This window comes from Rattus norvegicus, chromosome 1 (assembly GCF_021556685.1).
Source record: "Rattus norvegicus strain SHRSP/BbbUtx chromosome 1, alternate assembly SHRSP_T2T, whole genome shotgun sequence".
NCBI classification, from domain to species: Eukaryota; Metazoa; Chordata; class Mammalia; order Rodentia; family Muridae; genus Rattus; species Rattus norvegicus.
The window spans coordinates 20,996,010-21,003,197 of record NC_141534.1 but is presented as its reverse complement, the minus strand read 5'-3'; the positions used below and the strand labels follow the sequence as shown (position 1 = coordinate 21,003,197).

Sequence of the window (7,188 nt, the reverse complement as noted above, 5' to 3'; positions counted from 1 at the left end):
AGAGAACAAGGAGCCAGAAGATTAGAACAAATGGCCGGGGATAATTTAAGGCCAAGCAGAGAAATTCAATGAGATCAAAGAGAAGCCAGATTGAATCTGTCAGCTTAGAGAGGAGTTTTGAGCTAGAACAGCTGAGTTGAAGCAGCCAGCCAGAGTTCAAGAACTAGACAGGGTGAGCTTATTCAAGAGTAAGTCTCTGAGACAACAATTACATCTGTTGAATAAGAGTGACTTTTACAATGTTGCATGGTTGATATTATTTCATAGGTAATTAAGATTTTGTTTCTTTTAAAATACCACTTCTATTTCAGTTTGTGTGAATTCTATTTAGCTGTTTTCAATTTCCCCAATCCTGTTCTTTTTCCTGATTAACAATCTTTTACTCCAAAACAATCAATTTTTAAAAATATTCTATTTTTAGTTCTAGTATTTCTATATCTTCCTGATCCTTTTTCTCTTAAATTCTTAGATAAATTGTATATGCATTTCCTTACAGTCTCCATCTGCTTCTCTGTTCCATTAACCTTTTCTTCTGTGAATTCTTTAAACCATTACTTCTTTAATTGTTACAGTTGTTTCCAAGTCTCTTTCTGTTAATCTCAACATCTGTGCCATCTGTTGCCCGGATTCAATTGACTGGCTATTTTTATTTAAAAATGTATCATTATCACGTGTGCATGATGTGTGCGGGTGAGCACATGTGTCATGGCTGATGTGTGGAGGTCATGGAGCTGGTTCTCACCTTCCTTCTTTTATGTGCTTCTAGCATAAAACTCAGGTCACCAGGCTTTCAGAGTAAGCACTGCTTCACAGGCTGAGTGAGTAACAACAAATAATGAGTGATTACTCATTGTTCTTGTTCTTTGTAAGTCTGCCAAAAGCCTTCCCAATTCTGCCTCCCCTGGATCGCGTTCGGTGTCTTCACAACTGCTCTTCAGATGCACAGGAGGGAGCAGTAGCATATGAAACGAGGCCACCGCCTCACACATCACCTGGGACTCACTGGCAGGTCTCTTCCCATCACTATGCAGGATACAGATACAGATTCAGGGCTAGAAATCACTATGATATCACTTAGAATTAGGAATCATTCCGAAAGAAACATATCCATAATTACAGAAAACAAACATTGTAAATAAGATCGTAAGACCTACTGGGGAAACTCTATATGTTTTTGGTTATTGTCTGTTGTACTTTGTTTGAAAGCACTTAAGCTAGTCATGGTGGAATACATCTCCAGCCCCAGCCACTGGGGATGCTGAGGCAGGAGAATTGCGAATTAAAAGGTCAATCTGAGCAACATATACTTTATTTAAAAAAATTTTTAAAAAATAGAACAGATACATGTGATTATTTACTGCCCCTGACACAGTTCTGGAGAATAGAATAAAGTTGACTAAACACTTTTTGGGCGGCCAGGTTGTGCTAGAAAAACTTCTTGTATTAACTCTTTCAATCTTTACAAAGAGCTTGTTCAGCAATTTGCAGTCATGGCTGGCTATGACACGCAGTCACAGGGATGAGACCATTGGAGGATAAGGATGCTGGGCGTCAAGAGAAACAGCCCACTTTCCACTCAGGCTCATTTACCCGGTCCTCAGCTGGCAAGCCACACTTGCCGTTGGTGATTCTAGATCGATCTACACAGGAACACATGTCTCTAAATTCTGTGAGAGCAACAATAAGCCAGTCTCTGAGGGACCGATTCGTGAGCACATTAATAGATGGCTGACTCTCTCTGCACACGGGGACAAGAGGCTGGAGCTCCCGCGGAACATCCAAGCTTCCCGGTTGCAGGGTTCTGGTGCCTCCTCTGTGCTCCGCTGGGATGGGCAATTTCACGTGTGTCATCTTCCGCTGCTCAACCAGCAGCTGAGGCAGCTTTTCCAATTATCTCCTGCTGAACAGAACCAATCGACCACTGACGGTTGTCAGTCAGGCAGAATCCATGTGTCTAATGAGAAGGCACGGCAAAGCGTTGCTCGGATTTCCAGAGGATTGCCTTTGTTACATCCCAGTCAGGCTTCTGATTTCGTTGTATCAGAAGAGGGGGAACAGACGGAGGGCTTGATCCTCAGAGATCGTTCCAATGTGTGTGGTGTGTGTTTGCCTACAACAGCAGGTGTCCTAAAACTCTGACAGTGTTTACTTCTTAGCAATTGACTCATGGGTGGTTTTAATGATCTTATTTGTACATCTCTGTGTTTTTCTATATCTAAAACATGCAAATTCCTCCTGGACTATTATTATTACTTGAGATGGGGTCTTGTGTGTGGCTCAAATTGGTCTTGAATTGGCTATGTCCCCAATGATGACCTTCAAGGCTTTCTATTTCCCTTTCTCAAGGGTCGGATTATTGGCATGTGACACCATGCTTGCCTGGGAGTCAGATTTTTCAAAGATGAGATGTAGGGTAGGTGTGTATCTAATTTCTATATGGTCTTGAAGTATAAAGTCTTATCTGAGAAAGCCTTAAGCCACTTCTAAAATATAAGACTTTAAAAAATCCAAACAGGATTAGAATTATATTTTCTTCTAGAGTCTGACCCACTTTTCAGTTTCCTATAACATAAAGAAAAAACTCTATGGGTTCCTGCTGAGATACAGTACACAGCCGATGTCTAGGGAACTATTGAAGAAATGTGTAGAAGATTGAATGATTAAATGGATGTAAGAATATTGTACTTAGCTCACAGTTTGCCGATTGCAGGTTTCTAAAAACCAAGAATAAATGTGGCAATATTGACTACCGTACTGGATAGACATCAGACTTGGTGCAGGTCTACTTGATTTTGTATTAACAGCTCATTAATTGGCTTCCATTTCTTCCCCGATTTGCTTTATAAGCATGTCTCAGGGGTATGGGGACTCTAGAGAGCTCTGCCATGGCGTTCTTAGAACTTTTGGCTTAAACCAAAAAGACATTACATCAGTGACAATCGGTGATTCTAGATGAGTCTCCACCTGGATCACTATGAGTCAAAGTCCACCATTGCATAGAGCATGGTGAACATGACATCTGATTGTCCTGAGTCTCCTGGAACTAAGAATTCCTCAGGGGAAGGATGTAGAGGAATAGTTTACCAAAGTAAGGGGGAGGCAGATCAGACACCAAAGGCAACACCCTCCAGTCTAGAGAAGCATTATTGACAACAAAAATATACACAGCATTTAAATCAGCTGCAATTACTTCCCGCAGGTGTCATGTACGTCCTTCATTCCCTTTACCCGAAAGTCATCCCACAAACTGTGGGCACTGAGGAAGGAGCTAGCATAAGTGACTGGGCCAGGACCTAGGAACAGACCGAGAGTGTGAAGAGTTAACACTCAATGGGATTCCTTGACAAGTGGGCTATAGCTTGAAGAGGTAGCATTCAATGGGATTAGCATGCTTGCTTTTATTACAACCGCCCTCCCCTAAACAGGAAAGAACCCTCTCCAGGAACTAAATTTGGGCCCATATTGTTGACAGAAAGATGTATTTAGAGGTTTATGTCTTCCCTGTTGGAGAATAGTGCGCTCATTTACTGAGGTGCTTAGGACAATGCCTGACTTGCTAGGTGAGAGATCTCTTCATTTTCTTATTACTCCTTGCATTTGCCTAGGGCTCTTAGTGCTCCCTCCTCGTGGTTCTTGGTTTGTCTTTGCTTCTATCACAGCATCACACAGAGAGGAAATGCAGCTGGTGTTCCCGTTCTTGGCTGTGTGCATCTCCTGCCACATGACTGCAGGGATCCAAGGACTTCATTCTAGGTCGCTGGAGAATCTACTGTCCATACAAAGTCCAGCAATTGGTAGTCTTATCGATGAGTTCTCCAGAAAAGGCCAGCAATTGGTACTCTATTTGATGAGTTCTCCAGAAAATGCCAGCATTCAGTGGAATTGGGATTGAACGTGCCTTATGGCAAGGACAGGAGAACTCCCAATGCAGGGAAAGGAGAGCCTTAACTTGACCTTAACCAGGACTATTACTGCATCAAAACCAAAAGCCCAAACCCCAAACTAAAACAAGAATCCGGACATGCTGTAATAAAATAACTAGTTTTGTTAACTCAGGAACTGAAATCACTTAAATAAACTGTCAGTCCACCCCAAACAAGTAAACTCTAGCCTTAAACCTCTCAGAAATTCCAAAGCCGGCAGACCCAATCTAAACGTTGCCTGTTTCAAGTTAATTGTGCAAGGAAATGGGTTTATTTACATCTGTATTTGAGTTTTGATTGATTTTATTTGGAGATAGAACCAGGGCACTCTTCTGCTTCGGTTGTTTGTTAGCTGAGAGTCCTCTGAGACCAGAGGGTCAGAAAAGGAAGTGAGCAGACACCGTCTTTTTTCTCCTGTGTGTTGGCGTGTTGTCAGCTTTTCCAGGTTGTCAGTTTCGAATAATGCAGAGTGGATGAAGACAGTTAACTCCGTCAAGATGTGCCTAGAAGCCAGGAGGGCTGGGGACACAGGACAACACGCTCCATCAGAGAGCTAGGATCTTACACCAGGATGCATTTTGGTATCAAGTTGATTCACCCACCGCTCTTTGCTTGACTTGTCTCCTTTTATGTTCCAAACACTGAAGTAGAAACACGATCATCCTGTACTCACCACTTTTATCTTCCTTTGAAATTATGCTCATTGGCTGGTAAGGACACCACGTGGTACCAAAACACAGCCGGTACCCAAGCACACCATAAACACGAAAGAAATTGATTTGCATTTTGTATAAGAAAAAGAATTACTGCGACTTTGGCATCTGGGTGTTTATTTTCCTGGAGGTAAATATACATGTTTGATAAGTAGTCAAAGGAGCCATCATGACCTTAGCCTGCATGGAGATTCCATATTCTGGAAGTTTGTAATATGTTGTCCAAACTAAAAAAATCTTCACTATGAGTCTCAAAGCACCCGCAGATACACCCTTGAGTGTATTTCACCATGTGTAGACTCTTTGACTTTGCCTGAACCTCATCTGGGTCCCCTCCAGGGAGGTGGAATTCGGCAGATTCCACACATTCCTGGCTTTGAACTGGGAGCCCAGGTGGAGGCAAAATGAAGAAGAAGCTTCCATTCTTCATGGGGTTCACATTACAAAATCACAGAAGGGTGTGGGATATAGCTCAGTTGATAGAATGCTTGCCCAACCTGAAACTCCAGGGTTGATCCCAGCACAGCACAACCTGGGTGTGGTGGCCCAGGCTTGTGATCCCAGTACTAGGTAGGAAAATAGGAAGCTAAGGTCACCCTCTTAGACCTATACATGAGTTCAAGACTAGCTAGTTTGGGCTACTTGATTCTAAAGAACTAACCAAGCAAACAAAAACAAGTTTGAAGAGGCTTAGCGTTAAAGGAATGGTGAAAGTACTCATATTTGGTAAGGAATTTGGGGGAGTTTTGGAAGGATCCATTACAGCTTAGTATTTATTGTACAATTATATCACATTTCTTTCTATTATTACTATTTATAGCCAAAAGGTTATAAATATTGATTTGGGACCATGTTTAAAAATTTATGTTTAGAGCTGATTTTTTTTTTTTTTTTGGATTGCTTTATTGCTCTGAAACATTAAAACTCCTAAGTTAGGCCTCTCGTGCATTCAGTTGTGTCCTGACTGATGTCCAGTCCCGGCATTCCGGCACAGACTTGGATGAATACCGCTGCCTCACCCCAGATCGAAGCAGGGGAAATTTGCAATTCCCTCAAAGGATTGGAAATGAGCCCATTGTCAAGCTGCCAAAGTAAATTAACAAGGTTTAAAATTCATCATAATATCTATCAGAAATGCAAATGACTGGTAATTAAGGCAGGCCTTACTCTCTCATGGCTCATGCAGCCTGATAAAGCAGCCCTGGTATGTTACCTCACTGCGTCTGGGTGTTTATTATAGCTACTTGAGTACCAGGTGGCTTGTTCTGTAGAGTCTTACGGTCTATTAAATTCTAAACATGAAAGAGCAGTAAAACACAGTAAATATTTTATGCCATGGGTGAGGCTATGATCCTCAAAGTTACTCTGTGCCCTTGGGTTCTGTAAGAATGTTATTTTCTATTAAAAAAAAATAACGTTTGGTTATCACTTATAAGAAGTCTTAAGGACACGAAAGGTAGAGACTCCCCATAACTTATCACTTCATGGTAGTCATCATTCGTGTGTGCTTACTGGGGTTTACGGTTTTTTTGCTGCACATTGCTACACAGTTTTGCCATCCTATTCCGTATGAAACCGTGTTAGTGACTGTAAACACCGTTCTCTGATCACCAAAGTAATTCAGTGGGACGAGGAGAGTAAAGACGATAAAGATTCCAGAGTCTCATGGAGCAAGCACCTCTGTTAATGTTGGCATCTGCACATTGTAACCCTTCACTGTGTAGAGATGTACTCATTCGGAAGTCAGTGCTATCCCACTGTGTCGAGGTACTGTGGGAGCTTGGGACAGTGTGTGGAACATCGTGGCCAAGCTGTGGCTTTACTTTACAGAATTAGGAAATGTCAAGGGTTCAGGCCACTGAAGATGAATTTTAAAGAAATAGAAGATGTTTCCAAGTCATTTGGTAGCAAGAATTTTTTTTCTTTTTAGGGGGTGAAAGATCAAGATTTTATTGTCTTCATAACAAAATCAGCTTAGAACTGGATCACTTGGCCCTTTCTCCTCTTGTCACCTCCTAGTTCAAATGCTTGCATTTCTCAATGGCCAGCATCCTCTTAGATCTGCAGTTGGGCTCAACGCACTCCAGTCTCAGCAAAATCTTCTTTGTAGTTTTAGCCTTTTTGCGGAAAATGGGCTTAGTCTGCCCGCCGTAGCCACTCTGTTTCCTGTCATAACGCCGCTATCCCTGGGCATACAAAGAATCCTTGCCCTTCTTGTCTGTGTCACCTTGTGGGGTTGGTGCTTCCCACATTTCTTGCAGAATGTCCAGCGGGTCTTAGGAACATTCACCATGTTTGCAGGAGAGCTATCGAGAATGATTTTACTTCCTCTCTGGGAGCCGCTGCTGAAGTGTAGGGAAGGAGAGGAGATTGAGCAGGAGAGAGACACTTCTAGTTTAGCTGCTTTGTAGTTGATTTTGTGCTGTGCCACGCTGCCACCAGTGAGCCAGAATTCATCCTATCGAGTGACATTTTAAACCAGTGTGCCACAGAAGACTTTAACTGAACCCCATCATGTAGGCTGGACTTATAGAATGTCCTTTCTGAGTAGG

At 42.3% G+C, this 7,188-nt stretch overlaps 1 pseudogene; it reads right to left on the bottom strand.

Annotated features, from left to right (window-relative positions):
* Window positions 1-6,567: 6,567 nt before the first annotated feature.
* Window positions 6,568-6,929, bottom strand: Rpl36a-ps9 (ribosomal protein L36A, pseudogene 9; annotated as a pseudogene).
* Window positions 6,930-7,188: the final 259 nt, after the last annotated feature.